Consider the following 21,441-nt stretch of genomic DNA (forward strand, 5'->3'; position numbering starts at 1 on the left):
TTTTTAATATGTAGGTATTATTTATACGAGGTCTCTTCAAAACTAAAAATGTAAACGACAATGTTAAAAGAAGAGGAACGGTTGAATAATTCGCTAAAATTACATCGGATCGAAAAACTGAAAATAACTGGTTTAATATTTTTTTAAAATATATCAAATGACACCAAACACAAAACCAGATCATCCATCCTCACCCTTTAGTTGGGGCGATGAACAACTTTGAATCCATAAAGTTTATTCTTCATGAAAAAATAAATAACATTTATTCTAGATATTTTTCAGAATTTTTGAGAGATAGCGCTGTAATCGGAGAAAAAACTATGTATCCTGATATCCTAGAAAAATTGGAAATGGTATAATATGTCTAGACGGGTCTACCCCAAAATCCCGACAGCCAAAATCCCGACAGCCAAAATCCCGACAGACAAAATCCCGACGGCCAAAATACCGACAGGTTTGATAAGTTCCTTTTTAACATATAATTACATTTATTTCTGGTTTTTCGTTTATGGCCATAAGTATTTACCATTTAATATGAACTAATTTTCTAAATAAAATTTCTAACATGGGTATATGAATTAAATTATTTTTTTTTGGCCAATATATAGTCCAATAATATATTATGTATACTTAATCAAATCCTGAATTCAAGTTTACTTTCTTATAATAGATATTATTATCATGTCACTTACAACCTTCCATTTCAATAAGTATAGCTTTTATCTTATAAAATGAAGTGTTTAAATGACGTTTTCTATTAAAATACATAATAATTAGTACCCCTACTAATTAGTAAGTAACTAATTTTTCAATTTCAATACTCTATAATACGATTTGGTATTGCATTTGAAAAGGAAACAATAAATATTCAAAATGTAGTGGTCGGGATTTTTGTTTATGCGAGGATATATAAAATTAACATTACATTACACAATTTCCACCTTCAGACCTCTGTGAGATGAGTATTTTATAAAATTCTACTGTCACAGTGACAGTTGTCATACTCCTCTGATACGTCTAAAGGTGGGAAACGATGTAATGTAATGTTAATTTATACGTTTATAACGATAATTTCCACCTCCACTAGTTTCATCTCTTTTTGTTCCGCAATGTATTATGTTTTCGATCTTTTGCGTTATTTTGCCGTTTATTAGCGCGCTCATCACTGTATATAATACCGGCCAAACCCGATTTCAGGACAAACTAGTTTGGCCTAGACCAAACTAGTTTATCCTATCGCGCGTAGGCCAAACTAGTTTATCCTAGGCCAAACTAGTTTATCCTGATATAAATAAACACACTTCATGTCAAACTAGTTTGGCCTAGGCCAAACTAGTTTATCCTGATATAAAGACGCACACTTCAGGCCAAACTAGTTTATGCTGATATAATAAAGATTCACACTTCAGGATAAACTAGTACGGCCTTCTTTATCTTCTTCTTGTAGTGTCTATCCGTTTCGGATGTTGGCGACCATCATGGCAATCTCTACTTTTCACACTGCTGCTCTGAAAAGACTTGCAGTGGTTGTGTTGAACCACGTACGTAGATTTTTCTAGGTCTTTTTTAGATGCGTCTGTAAAACGATATGATGATTTTTAAAATAATTTTCTATGTCTGAATTATCATATTTCTCGCGCGCAAAATGCGCTCAAAACGCGCGCTTAATGCTCGCACAACGCGCGCGTCTGGAGCGCCTTATGCGCGCGTTTTGCGCGCGAGAAATATGATGTTTAATTCAGACATAGAAAATTATTTTAAAAATGATCATATCGTATTTACAGACACATCTAAAAAAGACCTAGAAAAATCTACGTACGTGGTTCAACACAATCACTACAAGTCTTTTCAGAGCAGCAGTGTGAAAAGTAGAGATTGCCATGATGGTCGCCAACATCCGAAACGGATAGACACTACAAGAAGAAGAATAAGAAGGCCGTACTAGTTTATCCTGAAGTGTGAATCTTTATTATATCAGGATAAACTACATAGTTTGGCCTGAAGTGTGCGTCTTTATATCAGGATAAACTAGTTTGGCCTGAAGTGTGTTTATTTATATCAGGATAAACTAGTTTGGCCTACGCGCGATAGGATAAACTAGTTTGGCCTAGGCCATACTAGTTTATCCTAAGCCGGTTGGAATAAACTAGTTTGGCCTAGGCCAAATTAGTTTGTCCTGGAATCGGGTTTGGCCGGTAACATATATACTTTGCTATTAATTTCCTCAGAATAGCGACTGTTTAAGTCAAAGCTTTCATTCCTAATCCAAAATAGTTGCAAGTTCGAGAAATATACTATACATATTCTCTTTATTGAAGAAAGGTACTTGATATTTTATTATCGCAAGCAAATACATAATAAAATTCCAATAAAACAAATGACTCATGATGCATTGTTTTGATCTTATTAACTCCAATCAGGTATCGCTCCGGACACTTTGTATCTAAAGCGTCCGGTTATACAGCCAACTTGAATACGATATGTACTCGATCGGAATATCAATCGCATATTGATAGTGACAATGAAGTTATTTCATATGAAAGTTTATAAAAGACAGTTTTTCATCCTGTAAAAAATATATCAAAGTGAATAATAATAATTTGATCAAAATAAAGAAAAAATTGATTTGTAAATTGTCATTTTTATATATCTACAAATATACAGGGTGTCCCGAAAAGATTGGTCATAAATTATACCACAGATTTTGGGGTCAAAAATAGGTTGATTTAACCTCACTTACCTATATACAATAGTGCACACAAAAAAAAGTTATAGCCCTTTGAACTTACAAAATGAAAATCGATTTTATTTCATAAATATATCGAAAACTCTCAGAGATTTTTTATTGAAAATAGACATGTGGTATTTTTATGACAGCAGCATCTTAAAAAAAAATTAGAGTGAAATTTGTGCACCCCATAAAAATTTTATGGGGGTTTTGTTCGCTTAAACCCCCCCCCCCCAAAATTTTGTGTACGTTCCAATTAAATTATTATTGTGGCACCATTAGTTAAACACAATGTTTTTAAAACTTTTTTGTCTCTTAGCACTTTTTAGATTAGCCATTGTTTATCGAGATATTTTGAATACTTGTCGAATCCACCACATATTTGTATATGTATATGGTTTAAGTACGATTATGGAGACTTGGTAATAATATGAAAATTTATGTTTATATATTTTGAAAAAGAAGCCGCATCTCGATAAAACTGGCTTATCGAAAAAATATTAAAAGGCAAAAAAAAACTTTTAAAAACGTTGTGGCAATGGTGCCACAATAATGAAATAATTGGAACGTACACAAAAGTTTGGGGGGTTTAAGGAAACAAAATCCCCATAATTTTTTTATGGGGTGGCTTATAATTTTGCTTTTAAGATGTTCCTGCCTTAAAAATGATACATCTCCATTTTCAATAAAAAATCTCTAATAGTTTTCGATTATCGAAAAAAATCGATTTTCATTTTGTAACTTCAAAGGGCTGTAACTTTTTTATGAGCACATTTGTACTAAGGTAAGTTAGGTTCAATCGAACTATTTTTGACCCCAGAATGTGTGGTATAATTTATGACCAATTTTTCGGGACACCCTGTATATTGTGAGCGGCCGTGGAGTAACGGAAATACCGCCGGCCTCATACGCCAGTGCACGTGGGTTCGAGCCCTGCCAAAGACAAACCATTTTCATTTCCAATAATGACACGAGCCGTCTCACCGTGCCTCGGAGAGCACGTTAAGCCGTCGGTCCCCCTGGGTTAGTGTACATCGGCACTAGTTACTTGAAACAGGGTTAAAGATGTAAATGGCGCCGGAACTGTCCGAAAGGATCTCCCCGGCAAAAATGCCATACGATATTATTATTATTACCCTGTATATTATGTACAAAATTATATAGTATTATTATTATTATACAAAATAATATATATACCAATATAGAGTAGTAAGAGTTTTATGTTGGTACCATATTTCGTGTTGTATGTCCCCTTTTGTGCTGAATGTCCCCTTTCGATGTTCCTTCCTTCGCTATTACTGTCCTTAGGTATTTAAATTCTTCGCCTTTTTTTATATCTCTAATCGAGAGTTAGGATCTTTTTCTTTGTCCTTTCTAAGATAATATGTTTTGTTTAGATTAATTATGAGTACCCAATTTTCGTATTTTTCGGTTAACTTTCGAATCATATAATCGATGTCTTTCTCGCCGTTTCTTGGTCATCTGCGAAGGACAGATTTGTTAAGTATTTGTTACCAAGTTCTATTCCCATTCCTGTGCTTCCTGTGAATTTTCTCCTCCAGTTGTTTAATGCTATCTTGATACAGATTTGGAATAGAGTCGGAGACAAAGAATATCCTTGCCTCAAGCCCTTTTGTAAGAGTAAATGCGTCTGAAATTTTATTCCCTATTTTAACGGTACTTTTTGCATCTACTTTCATGTTCGCTATAGCGTTGATGTATGCTCTACGTAGGCATGTTTTCTTTAATATTTTAAACAATATTATTACTAAAGGTACTGTATTAAAGGCATTCTCTGAGTTAACGAGCACTAAGTGAGTCGGTAAATTTGTGGCTATTTTTTTCTGTATAATATGTTCAAGTACAAATATATTCTCAGCATAAGATCTGCCAGCACGGAATCCACTCTGATCTTCTATTTTCTCTATTTATACAACCTCCCCAATGAGATGGTTATACTTCTCTAATTTTTGAAGTTACACTTCTTTAGGCGCGATTGAGAGTAAAATTTCATAATACTGCGCGCATGCGCATACAGACAGTATGGCGTTTAGTTGCTGAATCTTTCAAGTTATGTATAAATATATCAGTGCAAGAAAAGGTGTGAAAAGAATATATTAGTGTTTTTAGTAAATATATTGATTATAATTTTTGTGTCTTTGGATTTGTCTTCCTCAGGAGTAAGATGAGTATTATTAAAACATTTTATTGTATATTTATTATACTTCACCTTCCAGTCTGTTTGTTACCGTGAATTGTCATTAGGTACGTCCGAACCGATACAGACACAGTCCTCGTAGCCTATTTGGTATAGCATTCGGCCAGAGATCGAGAGATCTTGAGTTCGAGTCCGGAGCAATCCTATATTTTTTTTTATATTTTTAAAAGCGGTAAGCACAAAATTAGTTTGGTGTTTAAAAAATTAAAACAAACTGTTTAAATTATATTTATTTTTAAGAAATCATATAATAGAAGTATAACTTCTTATGTGCGTACAAAGTACACACACATTCTTTTTTATTTCTTTTTGTCTTATTTTTGGCGGGTAGAGCTTATACAAGTCAAGCTCCAATGTCCTGGAATATTTTCTTGTTTCTTCCTCTTCTTCTTCTTCTTCTTCTTTTTCTTCTTCTTCTTCTTCTTATATTAGGCCTCTTGACTTGTTCTTAATCGATTTTGAGCTTGTATTCGTAGCTGTAATGTTGACGGCCATAGCTATCTTGACATCTTTTAAGAGGCCTTCCTATTGGTTTCTTTCCTGTTGGCTTTGAATATCTAGCTATACGTGCTATTATCTTGCTGTCCATTGTCGTCACATGCTGATTCCACTCTCGTCTTCTCTGTCTTCTCCGCCGTACTGTCTTGTATGTTACAGAGATCTCATATTCTGTCGTTCGGTATTCTGTATCTCAGTGTTTTCCCAATTATTGACCTTAACGTTCTCATTTCTGATGTTCTCAGTATCCTCTTGGTTTCTGCTGTGTCATATCTTGTTTCTATTGCGTACGTCATGATGGGTCTTACACATGATTTGTATATGCGTACTTTCCCTTCCAGCCTCATATCTTTATTTCTCCAAATGACATCCCTTAGACATCCTGACACTTGACGTAATTGGCTTTATTTGCTTGCTTTCGAACGCTGTCTTTAACATCTCCGTAACTGCATATTTCGACTCCCAGATATTGTAATCTCGAGACTTGTTTTATTAGTTCGTGGTTAATTACTATTTTGCATCTTATGGGTTTTCTTGACACTACCAGGGATTTGGTCTTAGCTGTTGATATTTTCTTGTTTGATTAGACATTTATTAAGGATCTCCACCAAAAATTACAATGTAATTAAAAAAAGTTGTTATTTTGCTTTTCTACATTAACTTGTGTATATTGTAATCAAATAACTGCAGATTCCATATATAGCTTAATCTTGAATTTTTATGAGTACCTACACAAATTAAGTCGTATATTTCAGATTGGGATGGGATTTTTTTACGGAAATTAGCGTATTGAATTAATTCTGCAAATAAGAAAAATGTCGTTCCCATTTTCTCCCATTATGCAAAACGAGACGAAGAGAAACTCGACCGCTTAAAACAAATTATTAAAAAATGTGTAATTACCCTTGAAAATTGCTTGAAAAAATATTTGGGGCAGTTAACAGCTGACATGAAACACCTCGACAAAAGGATAATGACCGAGTTAATGGCTGATATTATATGGAACCACAAAAAGTTGTTTAAAATGTAGAGCGACGTACTTCCCATTTTGGGCAGCCCATTACCCTATAAGGTAAACGGTCGCAGGGTATGATTTAATGGTCGGACGTGCCATGATTAATATACTCTTGGTCATCTTCGAAAGACCTCACACCGATGCTGCTTCCTTTAGCACGTTTTTACACAAATAAATACTTTTCTTGGGTAAGTGGTTATTAGGGCCTTCCAAATTACAGTACGAAAATTGAAAGAATTCATTTTCGAGGTAAATTACCTACGATTACAATTATTGATCTCAATTGTTTACTCTAATTTATAAATCACATATTATTTTAAACAAGAGGATATCGTGATCTAAATTAAATTACTAGATCCAGGAAGTAAACCATTTTTCCAAGATGCTCTGTGTCTAACAACTGCTTATGATAAATTTGGTCATAAACAAAATATGCAAAATATTAAAGGTTATCTTGTCCCTATAAACAAAATATAAACAATTAGACTCAGCACTGTTTTAATGTTATAAACAATGTTTTGGCTTATAAACATATACAGTGAGGACGTTAGAGCTGGAATAAATTCATTTTTTTTGAGAATGTGCGACTCTGGAGGTAAATCCAGAAACAGATCGATTTTTATTTTTATATTATAATTTTTTGGCATAAATATCATACTAGTGACGTCATCCATCTGGGTGTGATGACGTAATCGAAATATTGGAATTAATTTAATTCAATTTTTTTTTTTTATTCAAACCCTGTATAAATAATTATTATGTTAATGTTTATATTAGTGAATACAAAATTGAATAAATTTTCGATTGAGCTATCACACGGCACCTATTCTTATTTAAAAAAAACCATCGATTACGTCATCACGCCCAGATGTATGACGTCACTAGTATAATATATATATCAAAAAATTAGAATTTAAAAATAAAAATCGACCTGTTTCGGGATTTATCTCCAGAGACGCCTATTCTCGAGAAACTGAATTTATGCCAACTCAAACGTCCTCACTGTATTTGTTTATAAGCCGAAAAACTGCTTATCGCCTTAAAATGATGCAAAGGCCGTTTAAAAAATCCAATGTTAATTCTGTAAAGTGTATTAGATAGGTAGAGAACCTCTTTATATGTAAAAAAATTAACAAACTTCTAAATGGTCTACTTTTTCTTCAAAAATTTTTTAAAACATTTGAACTTTCAAAAAAAAATTAGATTGCAAAAGGTCGATTTTAATGAAATTTGGTGAACGATTTAACCTTTAACTACACGCGCTGGCGTACTTTGTACGCCAGATATAAGAATTCTACTGGAAATATATTTAAAAATTTAATTTTTGACCTTGCTTTTTACAATTTGGTTTTAGTTTCGTTATAATCGGCGTTCTGGAAAGATCGTAATTTACATTTTATTATTTGTTGTTTCCGGTGGTGGACAATATACCCCAGGATTATATTACTATAAGTCGTAATATAAGTACATATTTTAATTTTTTTTTTAGTCATTATGGCAAAAAATATATTTTTCTTTGTAAACAATACTTTTTCTCCTGTAAAAAATCACATTTAAAAAAATTTTTTATTAGTAATTTTATTTATCATGGAATCCAGTTATTCCATGATTCCAGTTATAAATCCCAATTGGCTTACTGAAAAGGAACTCGCAAGTATTCACTGATGCCGAATAAGGTTTATAACAAACAACTAAATGTATTGTTTTCAAAAAAAATTAAACAAATCTGCTGTTTTTAAGTGTATTTTCTTGTGGCGTACAAAGTACGCCACGCGTGTAGTTATGTTATAACTTGATGCGCGGGTAGTTAAAGGTTAAGTATGTTGTAGGAATTTTCTAAGCGAATTACGAAAGTTCTAGGTGCAACCAAAGTGGTTGAAAAACATTGAATAAACACAGGCTTATTTTGCCCCTTATTTTATATTTATTGCTATTTTGCAGAAAGGGTAATAATTTAGGATATTTTAAACCAGTCTTATATTATACAAAATTCAATTATCTATATTTTCTTTCCCTACGACTTTGTTCCAAAATGAATCGTTTTAAAGTTATAAGCAATGAAAATAGAAAAAAATCGATATATTTCGAAATTTTTAAATATTTAAATTTTTTTATTAATGTTCCGGGCATATTTGAGAAGGAGCATAAGTCAATTATAATTATTGAAGTTGTCACCTAACTTTATCTGCAGAAATCCGAATGGCACTTCGCACATCCAAAAATAGACGTTTTTTCTCAGATTCGCCCTGCTCTAAATGTAAACTCGCTAAACACTAAAGGTGAAAACCGATAATATAGGTATATAGAAAAGTCACAAAATTTTACTAAAAATCCATAAAAAATTCCTTAGGTTTGTCAATTTATTTTTGATAATTTGTTACCGGATTACTGCAAAAATAACTGCAAAAGTCGATTTGTTGAAAATCATTAATAACTTTTCTAAAAATACACAAAAATGTTTAATTTCGCAGGAAAATAATGAAAATATTACAAATAATATTCAGCTATAAAAATTTCAAAAAGTTTCCCTTAATAGTTATTGAAAAATTGAAATTGTTTATTGCTTTGTATATAAACTATTGAGTCTACATGCATTCTGAAAGCATCAAATTAAAGTGAAACACTTATGATCTATCAAATATCATATAATGATTAAAAAATTTATGACAAATATTACAAAATAGCTTTACAAATGTACTGTCATTTTTAAAATAACTTTTAAAATACACACAACGCAAAAGTCTATAGTCCTGTCGCCAGGGGGGGTACAACGGCCTCGTTAATTCAGATGGACTTACCCAAGTTTTTTTTATGTATTTTGACCCGTAGAACACGAATTTTTTGGGTAACAGTTGATCCGGATGTCGATAAGATTGTTATAGACCAAGAACTTGAGGAATCAAATAACAGCGATTTTTGGCAAAACAAAACAATATTTTGTATTTTTTGGGTCATTTTAAGCAAAAAATATTTCTACAAGTTTTTTAGTAGGATGCACAGTTTTCGAGATAAACGCGGTTGAACTTTCAAAAAATCGAAAAACTGCAATTTTTAAACCCGAATAACTTTTGATTAAAAAATAAAATAGCAATTCTGCTTAGCGCCTTTGAAAGTTCAAGTCAAATTATGTCGGTTTTGATTATTTGCATTGCTAAAAATTTATTGTGTTATTGTTAAACAAAGCTACAAACAACTAGTGCGTGAGTGATGTTTCTATGATTTCTCATTTAAAATCGAACGAGTAGGTAGAATAGGTACTAGTGCAATCAAGACTATTTCTACGTTACATGCGTTAAAACACATGTAAAAGCACGGGAAACCCTACGTGTTTATAGCTTTGTTAAACAATAAAAAAATAAATTTTTACCAATGGAAATAATCAAAACCGATATAATTTGACTTAAACTTTTAAATGCGGTAAGCAGACTTGCTATTTTATTTTTTAATCAAAAGTTATTCGGGTTCAAAAATTGCAATTTTTCGATTTTTTTAAAGTTCAACCGCGTTTATCTCGAAAACTGTGCATCCTACGAAAAAACTTGTAGAAATATTTTTTACTTAAAATGGCCCAAAAAATACAAAATAGTGTTTTGTTTTGCCAAAAATCGCTGTTATTTGATTCCTCAAGTTCTTGGTCTATAACAATCTTATCGACATCCGGATCAACTGTTACCCAAAAAATTCGTGTTCTACGGGTCAAAATACATAAAAAAAACTTGAGTAAGTCCATCTGAATTAACGAGGCCGTTGTACCCCCCCTGGCGACAGGACTACTAGGGATATTTTTATAAATAGAAGTATTTTGTTTATCTGTAATCAACTTAAAAAAAGTAATACAAAATTTGTAGTTTAAATTGTTGTTTAATATGTCAAAAATCATAAATTGCAAAAAAAAACAGAAAATTGGAGCAAAAAAAAAATATATTGCAAATCACCCATGTTTCACATACCACCATAAAAAATGTCAAAAATACGAAATATAAACTTAAAGTAAAGTATTGCCACCACGTTGGTTTATCACAGCTCCACATCTACTGTTAATGCTCCGAATCACATTGTTAATATCTGCTTGAGGTAGTTGTGTCCATTGTTCTCTCAGAAGCTCTTTTAATTGAAACTAATTGTAGATATTGCCCATAAGTGGAGTAATTCTTCGTTGGAACATGTCCCATACATGCTCAATGGGATTCAAGTCCGGTGATTGTGCTGGCCACGGCAATACATAAATCTCCTTGTTATCCAACCAGTTTCTTACAATATGCGCAACATGTGGTCGAGCGTTATCATGGATAAAGTAAAAATGTTCACCGCCCCATACCATTAATGTACCACCTCTGTATGCATACACTTCTTGAAGATGTCGTAATCGTTCTCCATTTCCGGGTCGTCTCCAAAGTCTTGTCCGACGAGAATCTGGATGAAATCCATATCTAGACTCGTCACTGAACAAAACTGTGGCCCAGTCATTGTCAGTCCAATTCTGAAACTCTTGACACCAGGTTAATCTTGCAGCGCGATTGCCTCTAGATAGAGGTGGACATCTCAGTGGTCGCCGACTACGAAGACTGGCTTCATGGAGACGATTCCTCGCAGTACTGCGGCTAATTGTTACATTATGTGCAAGCTGTAATTCATTAACCAGCTCGAATGCTGTGATTGTTGGCTGCCTTCTGGCATTTAAAATTAAATATCGGTCTTGAGCGACGGTTGTAGAGCGACCACGTCCTGGATGTTGCTCGGCTGGACTCCCAGTGTCTCTAAACGGATGCCACAAACGACTTACAACGCTTTGGGAGACACTCAGGTGGTCAGCAACTTGAGTTTGTCGCATACCAGCTTGAAGGAGGCCCACGGCTCTATTCATCTCGTCCAACGTTAAATGTTTTCGTTGCATGGTAAAAAGACAATATCTTTAACTTACCTATTAAGGAAGAATGGTATAAAGAGAATAAAATTAAAAATAAACAAAACATAAAAATATCGATTTTTTAGTCCCTTATAAAAAACATTCTAAAACACGTATTGCTATCAGTTTTACACTTTTTTTATATAAGAAGTGAGTGTCTGTATCAACAATTATAGTACATACAAGCAAATTTACATGGTCATGAAATTTCTGTCATTGGTATTGTCAAATTATTAAAATATCCTTAGACTTTTGCGTTGTGTGTATCTCAGATGCATCAATACTTATAGGAAGTTAAATCATTTTTATTCAAAACAATGCCATTTTTACACGAATAAAAAAAATACAAAGTAATACGACCCTTAAAACCCGAGTTAGCCCTTTTTAAACCCGAGAAGTTTTACCAAAACTTCAACGTAGCTTTGTTTATAAACGTAAGGAAATTTAAAAAGCACTATTTGAAAGATAAATTCTAGTTTTAATAAAAAAAACTCTATCACAGAAAATACTATTTATAAATGCAATAAACGCAATTGATTTGTTTTTATGCCAAATTGCAAATAAAATGTGACAACTGTCAGATTTAACTAAAATGTCATGTCACTAAAATGTATATTATCACGGACTTACCTTTTTTTCTATCATTTGTGACGCACTGAAAAATGCTCATGAAAAGAAGCATAAGACGATTCTTTTGAAATGAGCCGTCCAGCCTGTCACTGTGTCAGTAGAATTTTATAAAATACTACTGTCACTGACGTCTAAAGATGGGAAACTATGTAATGTATTGTTAATTGATACGTTTACAACGATAATTTCCACCTCCACTAATTTCATCTCTTTGTGTTTCGCAATGTAGGTACATATTATGTTTTTCATCTTTTGCGGTATTTTGCTGGTTATTAGCGCACTCATCACTGTATACTCTTTATAACTTTCAATAACCTGTATAAGATTTTTTTAGATGTTTTTTTTTCTTTACTGACCTATTAAATTTAGTGTTTATGTTATATTTTCATCATAGTCAAGGCAATGTGCTGAATTTTGTAATGTTTAATCATTGTTTTACAAATTTTCTCTATTGAAAAGTGCCATCGAAGTTTAATGAATATGAATAAGAATCAGGTTCTTTACCACAAAGAACTTATATTTTGCCACACGAAATTTGACAGCATATTAACCATCAATAATTAGTATGTTCAACCTTCTAAATTATGCACATATATAATGGTCGTGACTTAAAATTCAATATTAAAACACGTAAAAAGACATGAGAGCCGTATTATGACTTCATTGCAGAGATAATCTTACGATACAATAGAGATAAAGTGGTGTTTGATTTCGTCACGATCTAAACATATCATCAATCAATTTTTTAAAAGCATTTTCTTCCCGTAATAATATGCAATCCATATAAATAAAATCTTACACAACTCCTACACACATGCAAACAATTTGTAATGAATCTTTATTAGAATTTCTGGTATAGCCGGGGTAAGAGGCTAAGAAACCCGGAAGAAGAACGAACAATATTGTACATGACCGCAAATGAATGAGTCAACCATTCGTAAACACACAATTATGTTAACACACCTATAATTAAGATATTTTATTATTAACTATCTTGGGCTCTTAGGAAAATAATTCTAACAAAGGGTTGTGGAGTAAAAATTCAAAGTATATGATAGTATCCGAATCAAGAGGCTACCATCAATAAAAGATGCAGAACAATATTAGAGCTAATGTCGTGAAAGATTGGAAAATATTTTATCAACCATGGGTAGTCGTGATTACCAAAAGCATTGGGTATCTTTTAAACATTTCTTGATACAGATCTTGACTGACCGACAGTCTGATGCTGACTCAACCCAACCAAAGAACATGTGGATATTTTGACCTCTTTGAAGAACGCAAAGTATTCAAAATAGCTGTAATTTAGAAACCACTCAGGCACTTCCAATACCTAAAGCTATCTAGAGCTATTCTGGCTGATTGTAGACAAGACAAGAACAAGCTTACAGAGAATCTCTGCAAAGATATTCAACCACATGCTGACAAAATATCATCAAGGAACTCTTCGATAAAGTCAGGCAACTCATACGTAAACTCAAGCAGAAATCTTTGTCTATCAATGATAATGAATGCAATTTACAGACGGACTTGGACAAGGTTACGGATGCTTGGAGGACGTACTGTAAGTTTTTATACGCTGATATGGATCAGATGTACGTGGACACCACGTATGTACCTGAATGGCACGTTTCCATTTTCCACTCTCCTTTAACAGGGACACATCATGACACTCCTCTCGCAGACACCGACAACACAGTCTTTGAAGATGGAGATTGGAAAAAGACCATAATCATACCTCTACATAAGAAAAGTCCAACAAATAATTGTAACAACTGTAGACTACTAGCTCTAATATAACACATTAGTAAGGTGATTCTCTATATCCTGCAATATCATCTCGAAAACTTCATAAGTTGGCAAATAGCACCTGAGAAGGCTGAATTTATGAAGAACATAGGTACTGGAGAACAAATTTTTAATGTAGGAAACATCATAGAAAAAGCCAGAGAACATCAGATGCCGATATTTTTCTGTTTTATTGATGACTGATTATTCAGAAATAAAAAATAAAAGAAAAATAAAGAATAAATCGTGGATGACAAACGAGATTTTAGATATGATGGAAGAGAGGCGAAAGTCCAAAGATCAGGACATGTCATTATAAAGAAGAATAGGTAACGAGATCAAAAGAGCAATTAGAATAACTAAGGATACACGACTAAGAGAACAGTGTGCGGAAATCCAGCAATTGCAACATAAACACAATTCATTCAATATGCACAAAAAGTTAAAGAAGCTGCAGGCTTATACAAACCTAGAAGAGTTGGGTGTTTGGCAGATAACCAAATCAAACCACTGTTAAATGTGGAAGAAAAACTAGACACGTGGAAGAAATATGTGGAAGTAACTTTTGCAGATGAAAGGCAGAATACCATTGAAGACACTGAATGCCAAACAAGACCCCTGATTACCATTGAAGAAGTCACGTCAGCTATTAAAACAACTAAAGATGGTAAAGCTGTAGGGCCTGATTTTTTTTTGTAGAATTCCTAAAACTTTTGGATGAACAAAGAATAAAATGGATAACAACTGTATTCAACAAAATATACGTAACTGAAAAAATACCCCAAAGCTGGTTAAAGTCGACCTTCGTAACTTTACCCAAAAAAGTAAATGCCAAAACATGTGAAGACTACAGAAAAACTAGCCTAATGAGCCACTTACTCAAAACGTTTCTGAAAGTGATACACGGCAGAATATATAAAAAATGCGAAGAACAGGTATCATGGACGCAGTTTGGATTCTGCGATGCCTAGGCACCCGAGAAGCTTTTTTCGCTGTCCAAGTGCTTACGCAAAGATGCAGGGATGTTAACTGTGACGTGTATATTTGTTTTATCGACTACAAAAAGGCGTTTCATAGAGTAAAACATGATAAACTCATAAACATCTTGAAAGAAGCGGGAGTAGATGATAGAGACTTGAGAATCACGTATAATTTGTATTACAACCAAACTGCCAATATTAAAGTGGATGACCAATTGACAGAGGCAGTCTCCATAGATAGAGGAGTGAGGCAAGGATGCATCCTGTCCTCGGTGCTGTTTAATATATACTCTGAATGTATCTTCGGGCAAGCGCTGGGAGAACTACAGGAAGGCGTATTAGTCAATGGAGTGCGTCTGAACAACATTAGATATGGCGACGACGCTGTAGTTTTTGCAGACAATCTAGATGGTTTGCAAAGAATAATGTCGCGCATATCAGATATAAGTAGAGAATACGGACTTTATCTCAATACGAAAAAAACAAAGTACATGGTGGTCAGTAAGCGCGAAATATTAAATACACAGCTTTTGGTTAACCAACAAATAATTGACAGGGTCGACAGCTACACATACCTTGGTACCAACATAAACAGCCAGTGGGACCACTCAAGTGAAATAAAACAACGCATGGGAAAAGCGAGATCAGCGTTCATAATGATGAAGTCACTTTTCAGAAGCCACGATTTACCTCTTGCTACCAAAATCTATATCATCAGATGCTATGTATTTTCTACGTTGTTGTACGGAGTAGAGGCCTAGACATTTTCCGATGCTTTTTTTTAGAAAACTCGAGGTATTCGATTTGTGGTGTTACAGGAGCATTTTGAGAATTTCGTGGGTTGGATCGTGTGACTAATGTTGAGGTTCTACGTAGAATAGGCAAGGAATGCGAGATTATTAACACAATCAAAGAGCGCAAACTGGAATATCTTGGCCATGTTATGAGGAATGAACAGAGATATGGCTTGTTGCAACTCATGCTTCGGGGCAAGGTATTTGGGAAGAGAGGACCAGGGAGAAGAAGAATATCTTGGCTTCAAAACCTGAGAAAGTGGTTTAATACATCGAAAACCGTATGTTCAAAATAGCAGCAAGCAAAGTTAGGATAGCCATGCTGATCGCCAACATCCGCAACGGATAGGCACCTTAAGAAGAAGAATTGATTATTCAAAGGACTTTGATATGTTAGATGCGACAAATTATGGGATATACTGACAACAATAGGTGTTCCTAAACAATTGACTCACCTTATTAGCAAACTGTATCAATATAACCTGGCATATATTCGAATGGACGGATGACTATCTGATGAATGCACTTTGGAGAACGGAGTACGTCAAGGATGCATTTTATCTCCCTTGGTATTTAACATATGTATACTCAATGAGTATTACTCCATGTATAACGTGCAGAGTTTTGGTTGGCTGGGAGGGAGGAGTAAACCTAGGCGGTGTTAAGATATCTAACTTGGTATCACAGATGACACTACTCCACAAAAAATTACTAACTCATTTAAAAATCTCGAGGTAAAAAGTCCTAAATATGAACTTGTGTTTAACTACAAAAAAAATCATGGTTATCCATTGCCAACAACAATTTTCTGAAACCCGATCTATTGCAGGGTGCGAGATAGTTTTCTCTATGTTAATAACAGATGCAGCTGTAAGTCCAAAATTCGAAGACGCATATAACTAGCAACAGCAACAATGACGGAACTAAATGTGGTATGGCTTGATCGTCACATTACTATGACAAAGAAGAAGAGACTCGTTTCAACTGTGATCTATTCGATATTTTTCTATGCATGTGGGACATATACAGTCAACGAATCAAATATAAAATGCATAGACGCTTTTGAAATGTAGACACGCAGACGAATATTCCAGTCTAGTTTCTAAATGCAAACAAACTCAATCAACGTCTCACCCATTTTACTCTAGAGTGTAAAGCTAGTTCGCGTCCGTAGTAGAATACTACACGTGCACCCTGGGTAATGCTAAATGAACTAGCACAATAGGCAGCCAGACAATCTAGAATCTCTAGATCTCCTGGCAAGAACACATTACAATAATAAGATATGCCTCCAACCAACAACTTAAAGGGACCTTCTCAGGACCAAGCAACAAAACGACTCGGACCAAGCGTCCGAATATGCCATTTAAATATAGAAGGTATTAGTAGAAGTAAATTTGAGTACCTTCAAAAGGTACTCATTGAAAATAATATCGACATAGTCGCAATTCAGGAAACCCATGTAGAAAACGAGGAACAAATTCTCGCTAGAGGAAGAATTCATGGCTACGATTTACTGGGTGCAACTTACCATCCAGCTTATGTAGTAGCAACCTATGTCCGAAACAATATAGAAAATGCACACATATGTTCTACATCAGACATAAATAACATTCATACCGTTACCGTACAAATTGGCGAAATTACTGTCAGCAATATTTATAAACCCCCGGCAGTCCTGTGGCCTCCGCATGTTATTCACGCCCACCCACACCCCTCAGTGTATGTTGGAGATTTCAACAGCCATCACAAACTCTGGCAGTATAGACAAAGTGATCAAAACGGAGAGGCTTTGATAAACTGGAGCAAAGGGGCTGGCACGTATTTAGTCTTTGACGCTAAAGATAGGGGAACTTTTCGATCTGCAGCCTGGAGGCGAGAATACAACCCAGATCTATGCTTTGTCTCCACAAACGAAAACAATCAACCCCTGGCAGCTTCACGTACAGTGCTCCCAGATTTTCCACATAGCCAACATAGACCAGTTGTAATAGAAGTTGGCATCAAAATACCAATAATAACATCTTTCCCTCGACCTAGGTGGAACTTTAAAAAAGCAGAGTGGGCGACTTTTACTACGAGATTGGACAAATGTCTCGGATGGATAACCCCAACACGTACAAACTATATGAGATTTGTTGGCGCGGTAATATCTACAGCGAAGAAAACTATACCCAGAGGATATCGTAGAGATTATGTCCCAGGATGGAATGAAACATGCGAAAAATTGTATCAAGAATACAATGAAAGCCAAGACCGAGAAATTGCGGACGAACTGCTGCACAGTTTGGATGCAGCCAGACGGCAAAAATGGATGGAAACTGTGGAAAAACTAGACTTTAGTAAATCAAGCAGAAAAGCGTGGTCCTTACTTAGAAAACTCGGTAGTAGCAGACACTCAACTAGAGACAAAGTACCAATAGTTCCCAACAGAGTGGCCTCCCACATTGTAGCAAACTCAAGGACACCTAGAGATCGTGACCACACCACCAAAGTAAAACAAGAACTAAAAATACTAAAGTCTGCATGCCCGCCTACTTCTGAATACTCTGACGAGTTTACTCCAGAAGAAATTACCTCAGCAATATCAGAAATTAAGTCTGGAAAGGCATCCGGCTCCGATAAAATACATCCAGAATTTTTACTCCATTGTGGCAAATATGCTAGGAAATGGCTGGCTGATTTCTACACAGACATATTAAAATCAGGAGAAATCCCCCATTCTCTTAAAAAGGCCTCCATTATAGCCATATTGAAACCAGGGACTACCCCAAATCAACCCCAAAACTACCGACCGATTGCACTGCTGAGCTGTGTCTATAAACTGTTGGAACGCTTAATCCACAACAGAATTAGTAACAACATATTTGGGGTGATACCTATTGAGCAAGCAGGGTTCAGACCTAACCGCAGCTGCACAGATCAGATCCTATCCCTAACAACACATATTGAAGCAGGTTTTCAAAGAAAGCAAAAAACATCAGTTGCTTTCATTGACCTATCAGCTGCATACGACACCCTCTGGAGACAAGGACTAATCTGCAAACTGATCCGTGCCATCCCATGCCAAAAGGTAACCAAACTCATTGATAGCATGCTCACCGACAGACCTTTTCACGTCACAATGGGCAACTTAAGAAGTGTCCAAATGAAGCTCAGCAATGGACTGCCACAGGGATCTGTTTTGGCACCCTTACTCTTTAATTTATACATCGCGGACCTACCTAGGACAACTTCGCAGAAATTTGGCTACGCTGACGATTGGGCCATTGCAGCAAGACATAATAACATGAATGTTACAGAAACAATACTGACGGATGACCTTGCTGTTATGGGTGAATATTTTCGCAAATGGAGGCTACGGACCAATGCAACGAAAACTGAAGTGTGCTGTTTCCATCTGAATAATGCCCAAGCCAACAAAAAACTCTCCGTTCACTTTGAAAACAGACTACTCATAACTCAACACCAAAATATCTTGGAGTGACTCTTGACAGAACCTTAAGTTTTAAGGAACACCTACAAAGAACGGCAGAAAAACTGAAGACGCGAAATAATATAATCCAAAAGCTATGTGGCATTACATGGGGGTCCTCAGCCTCCGTACTCAGATCATCCGCTCTCGGACTCGTATACTCGGCGGCTGAATATACTTCGCCGGTATGGCTCAACAGCAAACACACGAAGATCATTGACACCCAATTAAACCAGACAATGCGAATGATCTCAGGTACAATTCGACCAACACCGAACTATTGGCTTCCCATTCTGAGTCACATTCCACCGCCGAAACTAGGAAGAGGTCATTCTCTTCTCAGAGAATATCGAAAAATCGAGGCTAACCATCAACTACCCATCCACCATGATAAACTTGATATCGAAATGAACAGACTGCGCTCCAGATATCCCCCATTGTTAAGGGCCACCTCCCTACATCAGGAACATTTCGACCTCACCAACGCTTGGAGAAGACAATGGGAGAGCGACTCACCAAAGGAATCACACCAAATGGCCTGTATCGATCAGAAACCGCCAGGCTTTGAACTGCCCCGCAATACATGGACGGCGCTGAACAGAATAAGAACAGGTACCGGTAGATGTGCTGACAGCTTGCATAGATGGGGAAAAGCCCTTACTCCTGCGTGTGACTGTGGTGCGCAACGGCAGACCGTCCGCCACATTATTGAGGAATGCCCCCGAAGGCGGTACCCTGGAGTTTTCGATGAGTTCCTGAATGCGACCGTAAATGTTTTACATTATATTAATACATTAGATGTTCGTTTGTGATACTTCATGTAATGTTTTATATACTTTTTTTAAATTATGTGTTCTTATTGTATCTATGCCATACGATAAATAAATACTCTAGAGTTTTAAATTTCTTTGGTCATATTCATCGAAGCGATCGCAAAATGAATGGTCTCCACAGTTATGGGTAAACATTAAGAAAAAGCTTCCCAACAAACAGCATATTGAGGCAGTACGTGTGACAGATAACCGCGACCATTGGAGAAATGTCATTCATTAGTCAAGCTATCCGAGCTAATGAAGCTTAGTGATATACCACAACATATCTGCTACATTGTTCACTTTAAACTACATAGTCAATTGAAAAAAAGAAGAGGATCTGGTAAGGAACGATTCTTGTAACAGAAAATATTATACTGAAGCCACTGTACCTATTCTCATTCGGAACAAAATGATCGCCAAGGTTCTATGTAAAATGAAATAATAAGATATAAACAAAGGCTTATTTGAAATTGATCTGTATTTACTATCAGATTTTTTTCTTATCATCCTGACTAAAATTGTTGTATGAGACGTATCGTGCTAGCAACGATCATGTTGGTAATATCAAAGTGATAATTCAAATTTCTAATATAAAGGAAAAGAGATACAATCGTGAGGACACTAAAAATGTCGTAACATTTGCATATTTTAAAAATTTTGTAATGTAATATGTATAAGAACTGTGTTGCAGTTATTTACAAAATTTGTACTCAATCCCTAGATGAAACTGTCAAGGTATGCAAATAATGCTACTAATAAAATTATTGTTTTTTGGATTATTATTGCAAAAATTATTTAATGTAATCAAAATTTTCAGAGATCCAATGATGTCCGGATCTCCGAATATTTTCAGGATTATCGGAGGGATAAAGAGTTTCATTCAACAATCTAGGCATCGAAGTTACATGAAGATTGAATTCTATTATATTCTTCTTCTATTAAAAGATCCCCTAAAGTCTACTGTTAAAGCATGTAGAGTGAAACAAAGAAATTCACAGTAAGTTTTTACTTTTTATCCTGCTTCAGCAGATAATTACTGAGATGAATATTTCTGTATAGCGAACAATCTTCGTTTCTGCTCTTGGTCAGCAAAAACATAATTCTAATAAATTTTGATCAAGGGGAAGTAAGATAAGCGTGATTGTTTCTTTTTTTTTAATTTTTTAGGAAAATACTTAACCTATTTGTTCTATCGCTTCCTTTTATTGGGCATATTATGTATTTTGGTTAGTATATTATGCATTTTGGTTATTGTTTCTTGTTATTTGTTTATATACTTAGTTCGATTTTAAGAGTTCTTAAATTCTGCAGTTTTCTGAATCAAACAGAGATAGGTATAAACTTATTATGACACAATGTGATTACTTTTGAAAATAGAAGAGTGAACATTTGCTGGTTAAGATAAGGGGCCCTTCTTTTTTTGCCCTTGGGAGCTATGCCCATTTAGCCAGCCCCCAATCCTAAACTAAAAACTATCTAATCCTAACAAGCACCGAAATTATGACAAACCCAAAAAACACGAGCAAGTATGAAAAAAGGAAAAATACTTTTCACTCCCAGGGATCGATCAGGGTGATTAACCACAGAATAGGTA

This window comes from Diabrotica virgifera, chromosome 5 (genome assembly GCF_917563875.1).
Source record: "Diabrotica virgifera virgifera chromosome 5, PGI_DIABVI_V3a".
In the NCBI taxonomy this organism is placed as follows: domain Eukaryota; kingdom Metazoa; phylum Arthropoda; class Insecta; order Coleoptera; family Chrysomelidae; genus Diabrotica; species Diabrotica virgifera.